Raw genomic sequence first — 13092 nt, 5'->3', positions numbered from 1 at the left:
CAGTTTGCTTTCACCTGGAGGGGCGTGCAGTACACCTGGAACCGACTGCCCCAGGGGTGGAAACACAGCCCCACCATCTGCCATGGGCTGATCCAGGCTGCACTAGAGAAAGGTGAGGCTCCGGAACATCTGCAGTACATCGACGACATCATCGTATGGGGGAACGCCCCAGGGGAGGTCTTTGAGAAAGGAGAGAAGATTATTCAAATTCTGTTGAAAGCTGGTTTTGCCATTAAACGAAGTAAGGTTAAGGGACCGGCTCAAGAAATCCAGTTCCTGGGAGTCAAGTGGCAAGATGGATGTCGCCAAATCCCCACAGAGATAATAAACAAGATCACTGCCATGTCCCCACCTACCAACAAGAAGGAAACACAAGCTTTCCTCGGTGCCATAGGCTTCTGGAGGATGCACATTCCTGAGTACAGTCAGATTGTGAGCCCTCTCTATCTGGTTACTCGCAAGAAGAACGATTTCCACTGGGGCCCTGAACAGCAACAAGCCTTTGTTCAGATCAAACAAGAGATTGCTCACGCAGTAGCCCTTGGCCCAGTCAGGACGGGACCAGATGTGAAGAATGTACTTTACTCTGCAGCCGGGAACAACGGTCAGTCCTGGAGCCTGTGGCAGAAGGTGCCTGGGGAGACTCGAAGCCGACCATTGGGATTCTGGAGCCAAAGCTACAGAGGCTCCGAAGCCAACTACACTCCCACAGAGAAGGAGATCTTGGCCGCCTATGAAAGAGTTCAAGCTGCCTCAGAAGTGATTGGTACTGAAACACAGCTGCTTCTGGCACCCCGATTACCAGTGCTGGGGTGGATGTTTAAGGGAAAGGTTCCCTCCACACATCACGCCACTGACACCACATGGAGCAAATGGATTGCTCTCATCACACAGCGCGCCCGTATTGGAAACCCAAATCGCCCTGGGATTCTGGAAGTTATAACAAACTGGCCAGAAGGTGAGAATTTTGGATTATCGTCTGAAGAAGAAGAAAAAGCAAGTAACGCGTGCCGAGGAAGCCCCACCATACAATGAGCTATCGGAGATTGAAAGACAATACGCTCTCTTCACTGATGGCTCCTGTCGAATTGTAGGTGCTGACCGGAAATGGAAAGCTGCAGTTTGGAGCCCCACACGACAAGTTGCACAGGCTACCGAGGGACAAGGTGGGTCGAGTCAGGTTGCAGAGCTTAAAGCTGTCCAGCTGGCTTTGGATATTGCTGAATGAGAGAAATGGCCAAGGCTCTATCTCTACACTGACTCATGGATGGTAGCTAATGCTCTGTGGGGATGGCTGAATCGCTGGAAAAAAGCCAACAGGCAGCGCAGAGGAAAACCCATCTGGGCCGCTGACATTTGGGAGGACATCGCTGCCCGAGTAGAGAGACTGACCGTGAAGGTTTGACACGTGGACGCACACATACCCAAGAGCCGAGCTAATGAGAAGCATCGCAACAACGAGCAGGTGGACAAAGCTGCCAAGGCGAAAGTATCACAGGTGGATCTAGACTGGCAGCACAAAGGAGAACTGTTCCTAGCTCGTTGGGCCCATGATGCCTCTGGTCATCAAGGAAGAGATGCGACATACCGATGGGCCCGTGACCGAGGGGTGGACCTTACTATGGACAGCATCTCCCAGGTCATCCACAACTGTGAGACCTGCGCTGCAATCAAACAGGCCAAGCGAGTGAAGCCTCTGTGGTATGGTGGACGATGGCTGAAGTACAGGTATGGGGAAGCCTGGCAAATTGACTACATCACCCTTCCCCAAACCTGCCAAGGAAAGCGCTACGTGCTGACCATGGTGGAAGCCACCACTGGATGGCTGGAAACCTACCCTGTGCCTCATGCCACTGCCCGGAACACCATCCTGGGCCTGGAAAAACAAGTCCTGTGGAGACACGGCACCCCTGAGAGAATTGAGTCGGACAATGGGACCCATTTCAAAAACAGCCTTATAAACACCTGGGCTAGAGAACATGGTATTGAATGGATATATCACATTCCTTATCACGCACCAGCTGCCGGAAAAGTTGAACGGTGCAATGGACTACTAAAGACTACCCTGAAAGCACTTGGCGGGGGAACCTTCAAGAATTGGGAAATGAACTTAGCCAAAGCTACCTGGATGGTCAACACCCGAGGGTCTATTAATCGAGGTGGTCCTGCCCAGTCTGAACCCTTGCACACAGTGGATGGAGATAAAGTCCCTGCAGTACATATGAAAGGCATTTTAGGGAAGACTGTTTGGATTAATCCTGCCTCAGGAAAAGGCAGACCCATCCGTGGGATTGTCTTTGCTCAAGGACCTGGTCACACTTGGTGGGTAATGCAAAAAGATGGGGAAACCCATTGTGTACCACAAAAAGACCTAATTTTAAGTGAGAACAGTGCGTAACATTTTATTCTCTATGTGTATGCATATCTTTGTAAGAATGTATTGATTTGGATATGATGTAGATGGTAATAGAATAAGGGGTGGATTATGTCCTGGGTTGCAGTGTAGGATGTACACAAAGTATTTATTCTATCACCATCTTCATGAACTGTTGAAACCAGGTGGGCTAGTGTTTTCCCAAGCCCCCTGCCTTTTCTGCTAATGGCCCATTAACGCCTTTGGGGTGTTTTCTGCTAATGACTTTTGGGGTGTCTTCTGCTAATGACCCATGAGTCACAGGTAACTCCCTCCAGGGGTTATCTCTGTTAATGGGCCATCAAGGACACATTTCACACTTCTCATGCTATTGTGAGATGCTCTGCCCAGGGGGAGGAGCCAAGCATTCTCACCTGGATATTAGCTGGGATTTGGGACAGTGCAAGGGCACTTATCCACTGGATTCCCAGAGGACCAGAGCTCCCAGACCTTTCTACAGGATCACTGCTTCAGGAAGAGCACCTCACCTGGACTGCTTCCACCATCCTGCTCAGGTTGTATTCTGACTCTGGCAGTGATCCTTTGTGTTATTGTATTTATTTTATTTTACTTTTACCTTTTTACCTTTCTTCTTATTAAATTATATCTCTGACTTGGAGCCTCTCATTCATTTTGCTTTCAAAACCACAACACGCAGTTATCAGAGAAAGCGTCGAGGGAACATTCCCTGCTGAAATTCGCAAAATTATTTGAGACAATGCCTCTGATATGGAGAAGGAACTCCAGTCTTGGTGGGTGCTGGTCAGTTTCACCTATAACCCTGCGACTAGTATAGTGACAGCCTTTGTTTTAACTATACATGATGCCTCAGTGGATTTGTCACTTTGAAACGCATCCAGGCAAACAGAAAACTTCACTGGTTTATACTGGACAAGGTTGTGTCTGTCTAAGGACAGCGTGCCCCATCATAAGAATAGACAATCAAATTGTAAATGAGACCAAATTAAATTTGCGTGTTTGCAATTTTGTTAGAATTAAGGGATGTGATTTTTCCTATCGGGCACCTGTAATATCAAGATACTGCCTGTGCCCATAGGAATGAATTTGACTTTAGTCGCTTAATTGATGAAACATCCCGGATTGAGAGGAATGCTAAAGGAAACTAGAGAAGGGGAGGAAAAGGACACCATGACACAGAAACCATCAAAAGAGTATTTAAGAGGCTTGAAGAACATTTGTCTCATCATTGGTGGGATGTGCCTTTTGAGTGTTCTCTGACAGCAACTGATATACTAAATGCCTTAGTCCACCCTATAGTTGTGTTGCTTATTTTGGTTAGTATAAGTTTAGTTTTATCTGTTGTGATACTTTTTTGGAATTGGAGGATGCCACGACAAATAGCAGCCTTAACTTCACTATCAAAGGCGTATGGCTTGGTCTTGAGAGACACTAGCTGTACGGATTGGATTGATGAGGAAGACACTCTATATTGAGTAAAAGAATTTACTCACTTTAAAGAAGAAGTGGGGTAGTGTTGAAGCATTGATTTAGAAGAATTAAGTACTTTAGTCAAAACAGATATTTCTGCGGTAAGGTAGCTAAGCTTCCCTTTTGTTAACAGAAGCCGATTGAAGGAACTGATAAATCATGGAACCTGTCAAACTAGGCTTTTATGTCCTGAATAATCAATCGACTCCATGAATACAATGCAATCATAAATCAAACAGTCCTGGAAAAACAGGATTCAGTTGTCATGTAACACTAAAGGTTAAAAAGTCAGAGCTGAGGAAGACAATCTTTCTTCATCATTTTGGGACCCCACCGACCCATTACAAAGAACAAACTACGCATGCTTAATGGCTTTTTGGCTAATTACCATACAAAGTGGGGAATGGGATGTACCAGAGTTATGAATATGCATTTGTGTTTTGGGTATTCAATACTCCTGTACATAAAAAGATACTGTAATCATCTGTAAATTGCGCGTGTGTATTTGGGAGCGATCCCGCATGCTGCTCGGCATCGTAATAAACATACACTTTCTAACTTTAAACTGTTAGAGAGTCTTTTTCCGTCATAGTTGGATATTGCTATTAGATCAATATCCATATTTTTTTAATAATTCAAACCAGTTAGGGAGAAAAATCTCCTTGGAAAAAAGTGGAAAAAACCCTGTTTATTTCAGAAGCAAAGTACTCACAAGCATGAAAAATTAATAATAATAAACAATGGAACCTCTCATTGCTCTGAAGAGATGGTAGATTCAGAGATCCAGAGTCCAAAAGTCCTTTCTGTAGGTATGTCTCCCTCTGGGCTAGGAGCTGTCAGGGCAGTGTCCAGGGGTTTGCTGGCATGGGCTCCCAATGCTGGTCTTCTCGACTAGGGCAGAGCTGAACAGTTCCTCTGGAACACTGAAGAGTTCCTGTGAAGAAGCCACAGTTTAGAGAAAAACTTTTTTGTTTCGGCTAATGAACTAGAAGCTAGCTTAAAAGCAAGGAAAAAAAAACCACCTCTCAGTCTCCGTGCTAAAAAACCAGCTGTGAACGACAGGAATGTGGGGGAGCAAGTGCAGTTTCTGCAGACAAACTGCTCTCTGCTTCTCCCCTCCCTTTGCCCTCTCTGTCTCTCTGGGCCTAGCTTAAAACTACAGGATCCATTTCTGAGCAAAAAACCAGATGATGGGGATACCAGCATCATGAAGTCACCCTAGGACATCAGTGAACCAAATATCTTCTGTTGGCATCCTCTCAGTAAAGGGAGATGCATCTAAAATTGTTGAGGGTTTAAAAATCTGTTGTACTGCTAATGGATCTGCATTGATAGTAGTTTGTAATTTAGAAACTGTAGTAGTGTCTTCTGTTAATTTCAGTCCTTCTGAAAGTGCCATTAGGTAGGTGTTGGGGGGTAGGATTTTTCCTTTTTTTTTCTTTCTCCTAGGGAATTTTATCCCATTTTTGCCTCAGAGATGATAATGACAGTACTTGAGAGACAAAAGATATAGCCAAGGATCATGGGGACGGATGCAGCTAGCTGCACTCTTGTAGCTGAGGGGTGTTTTTCCTTGGGAAAGGGCAGAGATACCATGAGATTTTGGCTGGAGGGTGAGGGGCTGGGCTCAGCTCCTTGCTCACTCTCTCACTCTTGGAGCTCTTGGATCGGAGGGGAACAGTCGAGTTGCTGCTGCTGCAGAGAAAATTCACTGCCACTGCGGAGTCCAGCCCCTTTAGTGCTTCTTCCTTACCATGGGTGAACCTTTACTTATAAGGGCGGCTGTTGAACTGGGACCTTATTAACACCCGACCACACTGGAAAGGGCCCTCGCCATCTACTTGGGTGCCTCAGGGTAAAACCCAGGACCCCTCTTCCCTCCCCCTTCCCGGAGGGTGTGTCTACTGGCTGCATGCAGCAGCTGCTTGCAGAAACCTGGCTGCCACTGCACAGCCCCACTGTTTTCTGCTGCTGCCTCGGGCTTTTTCACCACACTTTAACCCGACAGCCCATGCCTGCCACGATACCCTGCAGCTCCTGCTATGGCTGCAGAGTTTCTGCTACATTTTGTTTGTCACCCCAGGTGTGTCCACCTCTGCCGTTCCAGCTGCTGCTCCAAGGTTCTTTCTACAGTCCATTTTGCCATCTGGAGGGGCACTGAGACTGGCTGCCCCTGTGGGTTTGTAAAGGAAGCCCCTTTTCTCTCCCTCCCGCCAGCTTGCCTGCCAATGCCAGCATGGAAAGTGGGGGCTAAACCTGTGCCACAGCGCCTCCTGCAGTCATGGGTGAATCATCACACCTGCCCTGCCCAGCCGGGAGCTGTAGTAGTGTGGCGATGGATGGTGGTTGCTACTACCTTTCCCCAAAAAGAATCTCTTCTGGAGAAGCTGCTTGGGTGGGCACACAGGCAAGGAACTCAAGTCCACACACTGCACACACCATAGCTAGCTCAGACAAGAAAGACAGGAAGGGTGTCCTGTATAAAGTTCCAGTGCAGTTTATTTTGCAGACACATGCCAAAGGGGTTTAGGGACAGAAAGACCCAGATCAAAGGAATGTCCAGGATTAAGTATGGGGTCAGGAACCATTGGTCTGAGGGCAAGGGGCAGTATGAGGGCAGGGCAAATGGCAGTGACATATAGGGTTGTTGAGGGTAAGATTTTAATTTTTTTTACCTATAGAATTTTTTCCCATAAGTTGCTAGGAAATTAACTGCTGGGTAGTTATAGGTACTTAAGCAAAACAAAGGGGCCAAAGGAGAGGAGTTGTAGCACCTGGCCACACTTCTTTGGGTCTCTGGGAGTTTCTCTCAGAGAGGGAAGATACCGCGAGCTTTGGCGGGCAGGAAATGGATGCGGCTGGGGGCAGCTTCTAGCTCTTGCTCTCGGCATTGAAGAGAGGACAGCCAGGCTTTTGCTTGCTGTGGGAGGAGTTCACTGTCACCACCAAGTCCAGTCCTGGGAAATCTACCACCATCTGCTCGTGTGTCCAGGAATTCTGAGCTTGCCTCCTCCTGTCCTGCTGCCTCTGTTTCTTCAGCACTGCTTTGAGGTTTTTTGCTACGCTGTGGGCTCGCACCTACCCTGCTCTGCTGGGACATCCCACCGTTCCAGCTACCACCGCAGAGATTCTGATATACCTCATCCACCAGCCTGGGATTTCCCACCATTCCAGCTTGGTGCTCTCAGAGTCCTGCAGGGGCACTGAAATCAGACTGCCCTGGGCTTTCTGAAGCAAAGCCCCTCAAGGTTCCTGGTTCTGTTTATTATTAATGCTGTAGTTGTGAGGCATTGATTTAGAAGAATTAAAGACTGTAGTCAAAATAGATAGTGCTGAGATACTTCCCTTTTGCTAACAGAAGCCAGACTGAAGGAACTGATAATCCTTGGACGGAACTGATAAATCAGAGAAGCTGTCAAACTAGGCTTCTGCATCCTGAATAATCAATAGACCCTATGAACACAATACAATCATAAATCAAACAGTCCTGGGAAAAACAGGATTTAGCTGTCACGAATACTAAAGGTTAAAAAGTCAGAGCTGAGGAAGACTATCTTACTTCATCATTTTGGGACCCCACCCTATAAAAAAGACCACTGACCCATTTCAAAGAACAAACTACGCATGCTTAATGGCTTTTTGGGCTAATTACCATACGAAGTGGGGAATGGGAGGTATCAGAGCTATGAATATGCATTTGTAGTTTGTGTATTCAATACTCCTGTAGATAAAAGACCCTGTGATGATCTGTAAATTGCGCGTGTGTTTCTGGGAGCTATCCCGCACGCTGCCCGGCGTCTAATAAACATACACTTTCTAACTTTAAACTGTTAGAGAGTCTTTGTCCGTCATAGTTGGATATTGGTATTAGATCAATGTCCATAGTTTTTTTAATAAATCATTTTGGCGAGCCAGGCAGGAGAACTGCTCTTTCTGGCCGTGGGGCCGGTGGGGTCTAGGACCCCTCAGGGCGCCCACCCGGAAGTTTTCGGGGTGAGGGCTCCTCAGACCTTACCGTCCACCCGGGGAAAGACCTGAACCTCCTGGAACTACAGACAAAAGGTATGTTTAAAGAAAAATGTATTGAATGCAGGTACCTTTGAATAGAGGCGGCTTATAAGTCATAAGAGACGTCTTATGCAAAGCAGAGGCCTGGGTTTTGGAATCTCCGAGGAGTATTGTAACAGTTGTGTTCCAGGTAAAGCTGGTCACTTGTTGGCTGCATTCCAGAAGGGAAAGCAGCAGCAGCATAGAGATGCTGGTATTGGGGGCGTAGTGGCTCCATCTTTGGTTTGTCCAGGTAACGCTGGTCACTGTTGGCTGCATTCCAGGGGGAAAGCAGCGGCAGCACAGAGCTATTGTACTGGTTCCAATTTGGCTTGTAGTTTAAAGGTGCACTTTGGTAATTCATAATCTGAGAGGCTAGCCTGAATTTTTGAGGTGAACAGGGTCCCGTTTTGAGTTGCGGTCGCGAACGCTGGATGTGTGTGTATTCGGGTCTGTTTGGGTTTTCTTTGTGATTGAGTGTTTAATTTGTGTACCGTATGTGTGTGAATTGTGAAAGTTTGTGTTGTAAGTGTTTTTGTTTTTAAGTTTGTGTTGTAAGTGTTTTTGTTTCTAAGAGATTTTAAAACCCCCGCCGATCCGCGGAAGGATATCTCTGCTGAAAAGCAGAGGAATTCGGGAGGGAATGTGCTTGGGCCGTGACTGGAGGGTGTCACGGAGAGCGCTGTAATTTCTGACCACATAACTGATAGTGTGATTTTAATCAGTGTGCTGTTCAATAGAAAAACATCTGTGGGTGGATAAACTGTTTATTGTTTATTAGAAAAACAAGCAAGTGTAAAAAAAAAAAAAAAAGTTTTGGGTGGTTTTTTTGTGACATATCACAGTGATCAGGCAGGAATCTGGGTTGTCCCGGTAACCGGCAGGGAGCCGGGATTTGTCGCCTCCGGCTGTATCTTTGAAATTCTGAAAAGCCTGATGTGTTTGTTTTAACTATTGTTTGTTTGTAGAATGCAGTTTTAATTGTAAAAAGAACCAAAACTGCCTGATCGAGAAACCCCCCCGCTTTTTCCTCAGTGCAGAAAATTTGTGGAGTGTTTTTGATTGGAGACGCTGTGTTAAAATCTTTAACTAAGTGAGTTTAAAGTCTTCAGAACCCATTGTTTTGTGAGCCTAAAAAAATTGCTATCACATAAACATGTTTTGGTGAAGGGGGACAGTGTATAAGAAGTTGATTGCAATTTTTCTTCAATTGTTAACTTTTTGTTTTAAGCACAAGAATTGAAAAGCTGGTTCAAAGAGTTCCCCTGCCCAGGGATGGAATTTCAGAAACCCTAAATATTAATAACCAGTAATTTGAATTGTGTCTGGGTAATCGTGTGGTTTTTTCTTTTAAATAAAAAGAATTTTTCCTTTTTTATGTAAACACAAATTCTTTCTTCAACAGCTGGTGCTTCGAGCCTTGTTTTAAAGAATACATATTGCTAACTTTTTGTTTTAAGAATAGAAGGAACAAGAATTGAAAAGCTGGTTCAAAGAGTTCCCCTGCCCAGAAACGGAATTTCAGAAACCCTAAAAATTAATAACCAGTAATTTGGATTAAGTGTCTAGGCAATTGTATGGGGTTTTTCTTTTAACTAAAAAGAATTCTTCAACAGCAAGCAATGACCTCTGATGGAGAGACAAAACTGATTAAGGTCCCCTTTTCCTCAATTGATTTAGAGATTTGAGAAAAGGGTGCTAAAGGCTATCGAAGTGATCCAATAGAGGTTGCTAAGAAAATGAAGTTTATAATCAAGCAGCATTTACCCGATTAGGCAGACCTCCAATTGCTACTTGGTGCCATAACAGAGAAAAAGAAATAAAATTCTTGAAAACCCTAACACCTGTAACTATGTAATAGTAAAAGAAGCGGCTGGCCAACCTAAAAAAGGCTTACATTTACAAACCATTGAAGTTTAAATTGGGGAAACAATAGAGAATCCATCGATTTTTATATATGCCTAATGCTCCATCTGCACTTTTGGGCAGAAATCTGCTAGAGCAGCTGGAGGCAAAAGTAATATTTAACTGTTAAGTTTAATGTAGATAACAAAAAAAAAATTGAAAAAAAAATAATAAAAAAGAAAATAGATTAGGTGTTTCCTGGAGTGTAGGCTACTGACATGTCGGCAGGGCAAAGAAAACTTTTTAAAGATAAAACTACTGAAGGAGTGTCAGTTTAAATTCAACACTCCTATCGTGCCAGTAAAGAAGCCTGACAAGTCATAACTTAGCTGTTAACAAGATAACTGAAAGCTTGTATTCAGTAGTTGCTAACCCTTATATCTTGTTAACTCATTTACTGTTTTAGATGTGCAGATGCTTTCTTTTGCCTCCCTCTCCATAAAGCCAGCCAGAAAATCTTTTCATTTGAGTCCTTTGAGGTGGTCCTTGCACAGGAGAACTTCAAACTGAATAGAAGATATTTGGGGAGCAGCTTGCAAACAGTTGCTCCAGTATGCAGAAGACCTCCTAATAGCTACCCAGATCCAGGGAACATGAGTGGACTGGACGGTAAGCCTCCTAAACTTTTTGGGCTTGCAGATCCCAGAAGAAAGCCCAGCTGATGAGGCAAATAGTCATTTACCTGGGTTAAGAAAGCTATTCATGCCTTTGACCAGCTAAAGAAGGCCGTCATGTCAGCTCCAGCCCTGGGACTTCCAGACGTGAGTACACAGCTCCTAAAGGATAGCCAGAGTGCCTCAGAATTCACTCTAGGCCAGAAGATGCCTGTGCTAGTGTCCCATACAATGTCTGCAGTCCTTGACTGGTAGAACAAGATGATGTTGAGATTGTGGTAACTAACATTGTGAACCCAGCTTCCTTCCTCAGCGGGAGTATGGGAGAATCAGTGATCCACGACCGCCTGGAGACCATCGAAGCCACCTATTCCAGTCACCTGGATCTGAAGGACACTCCGATTGAGAATGCTGAAACCTGGTTTACTGACAGAAGCAGCTATGTTGTCAGTGGAAAGAGGCATGCTGGGTATGCAGTTACCATCAGCAGAGAGGTAATAGAGTCCAGACCATTGCCCACCAACACCTCTGCACAGAAGGCTGGACATCTACTCAAGGTATGCTTTTGAGGTAGTCCTTGCACATGGAGCCATTTGAAAAAAAAAAAATCCTAAAGCTGCTAGATGCTGTGCAGTTACTTGAGAGGATGACACAGATCGCATCAAAAAGTGAGCTCTAATTGGAAGAATAGGCTGGCCGACAGAGAGGCAAAAGACGCAGCTAAAGGTGAGGTACCCGATGAGACAATTGAGGCAGCACTTATCCCAGATGGAAAAATTTCAATTAAAGGTAAGCCAGTATATAATATAAAGGGTAAGAAACTTATTAAAGCAGAAAAAGCAAATTATAATCAGGAAGGGTGGGCCATGACAGAGAAAGAGAAGCTTGTAGTAACCTCCTATTTGTTATGGCCATTAGTGCAAAGAGAACATGGGAAAACACACTGGGGAATAGACATCTTGTATAGTTATTTGAAGGAAAGAATTGTGGCCAGAAAGTTACAAGGTACAGTGATACAGGTAACCCGTCAGTATAGTCTTTGCCTCCAAACTAATCCCAAAAATACATCAAAGCCTAAAATGGGACAAATTGGGAAAGGCTGTGGACCTGGGCAACAATAACAAATTGATTTTACAGAGCTGCCCAGGAAGGGAGGATATCGTTACCTATTGGTGTTAACTGATACCTTTTCAGGATGGCCAGAAGCCTTGCCTACTAGAATGGCTAAAGCCTGAGAAGTAACCAAAGCACGGTTGCAAAAAAAAAAAAAAAAAAAAAAAAAAAAAAAAAAAGAGTACCGGGGGTAGAGTTCCAGCCACCATATCCCCAGATAAAAGCCCTAAATAGAGAAATTAATAAATATGTGGCTGGAGCTCAAAACAAAAATTAGACAACCTAGAAATTAAGTCTTTTGCAGAAAAGTTCTTGGAACCACAGTGAGAAGGAGCATTCCAGATGCTTCTTACTACTTTCACTACAATCAAGATCAAAGAACAAAAGGCCTGGATCCATCATTCCTGAGTGAAGAAACCTCCAAAAGGAATCTGGAAGATCACACCAGGCGACGATGAACTAAAACTGAAGCTCACTCGGAACCACAAATAGATGGACTAATAATTATTATGAACGTTATGTGGAAAGTTGTAATTATTGCAGTAATAACTATAGCAAGGGTCAACGCAATACCACGTAGGTACAATGTGACTGAGATAAACAGGTGCCAAAGAAAAGCTTATGATGCTTACTCTCGTAAGGCTTTAAATAAGATGCTAAGGGTTATGGGAAGGAAATGTCCTCCATTTAGACTCAAAATAGAGGGGTGTGCAATAAAAGAGTATGACTCAAATACCTGTAATAGAAAGGCTGTGATCCCCAGGTGCCATCTAGAGATCTCTCACTGGGGTGCTAGGAACAGGGTTGGGAGTATTTCACCTATAACCCTGTGACTAGTACAGTGACAGCCTTTGTTGTAACTATACATGCCAATAGTCCCCTAAAGATTAAATCAAGAGGGAACTGTATTGTACCCTTTTGAACACCGAATGTGAGCACAAGAAATTGAAGGAAAATGGCAAACTGTTAATCTAGAGCCCTGTACTGCAAGAAGACAGTTAGGATCTGTCACTTTGAGACAAACAGAAAACTTCACTGGTGTATACAGGGCAAGGTTGTGTCTGTCCAAAGACAGCATGCCACATCATAAAAATAGACAACCAAATTACCCAATTCAATTTGTGTATTTGCAATTTTGTCAGAATTAAGGGATGTGATTTTTCCTATCGGGCACCTGTAAGATAACCCATAGGAACATCCCAGATTGAAAGAAATCTTAAAGGAAATTAAGGAAGAGGGAAGAAGGACATTAATTACAATTCACCATGACACAGAAACCATCAAAAGAGTATTTAAGTGGCTTGAAGAACATCTGTCCCATCACTGGTGGGATGTGCTTTTGGGTGGTCTCCAACAGCAACTGGTATACTAAATGCCTTAGTCCACCCTATAGTTGTGTTGCTTATTCTGGTTAGTATAAGTTTAGTTTTATCTGTTGCGATGCTTGTTTGGAATTGGAGGATGCTACGACGAATAGCAGCCTTAACCTCATTATCAAAAGCGTATGGCTTGGTCTTGAGAGACACTAGCTGTACAGATTGGATTGATGAG

General features: G+C 44.3%; 1 long non-coding RNA gene across 2 annotated transcripts in view; it reads right to left on the bottom strand.

Moving 5' to 3' along the window:
* The window catches only part of LOC310922259, a 57347-nt gene that overhangs the window by 18158 nt on the left and 26097 nt on the right, over positions 1 to 13092 (bottom strand). Inside the window, exon 2 of one of the 2 annotated variants that reach the window (XR_014592359.1) lies at positions 4610 to 4796. This is a non-coding gene — a long non-coding RNA (uncharacterized lncRNA). Of the gene's footprint in view, positions 1 to 4535; positions 4797 to 13092 lie in introns of those variants that run through there. The other variant, XR_014592360.1, reaches the window with a different exon arrangement.

Source organism: Zosterops lateralis, assembly GCF_965231275.1.
Source record: "Zosterops lateralis genome assembly, chromosome: W".
In the NCBI taxonomy this organism is placed as follows: Eukaryota; Metazoa; Chordata; class Aves; order Passeriformes; family Zosteropidae; genus Zosterops; species Zosterops lateralis.
The sequence above is the reverse complement of the archived record's forward strand: the minus strand, read 5'-3'. Positions and strand labels throughout refer to the sequence as shown.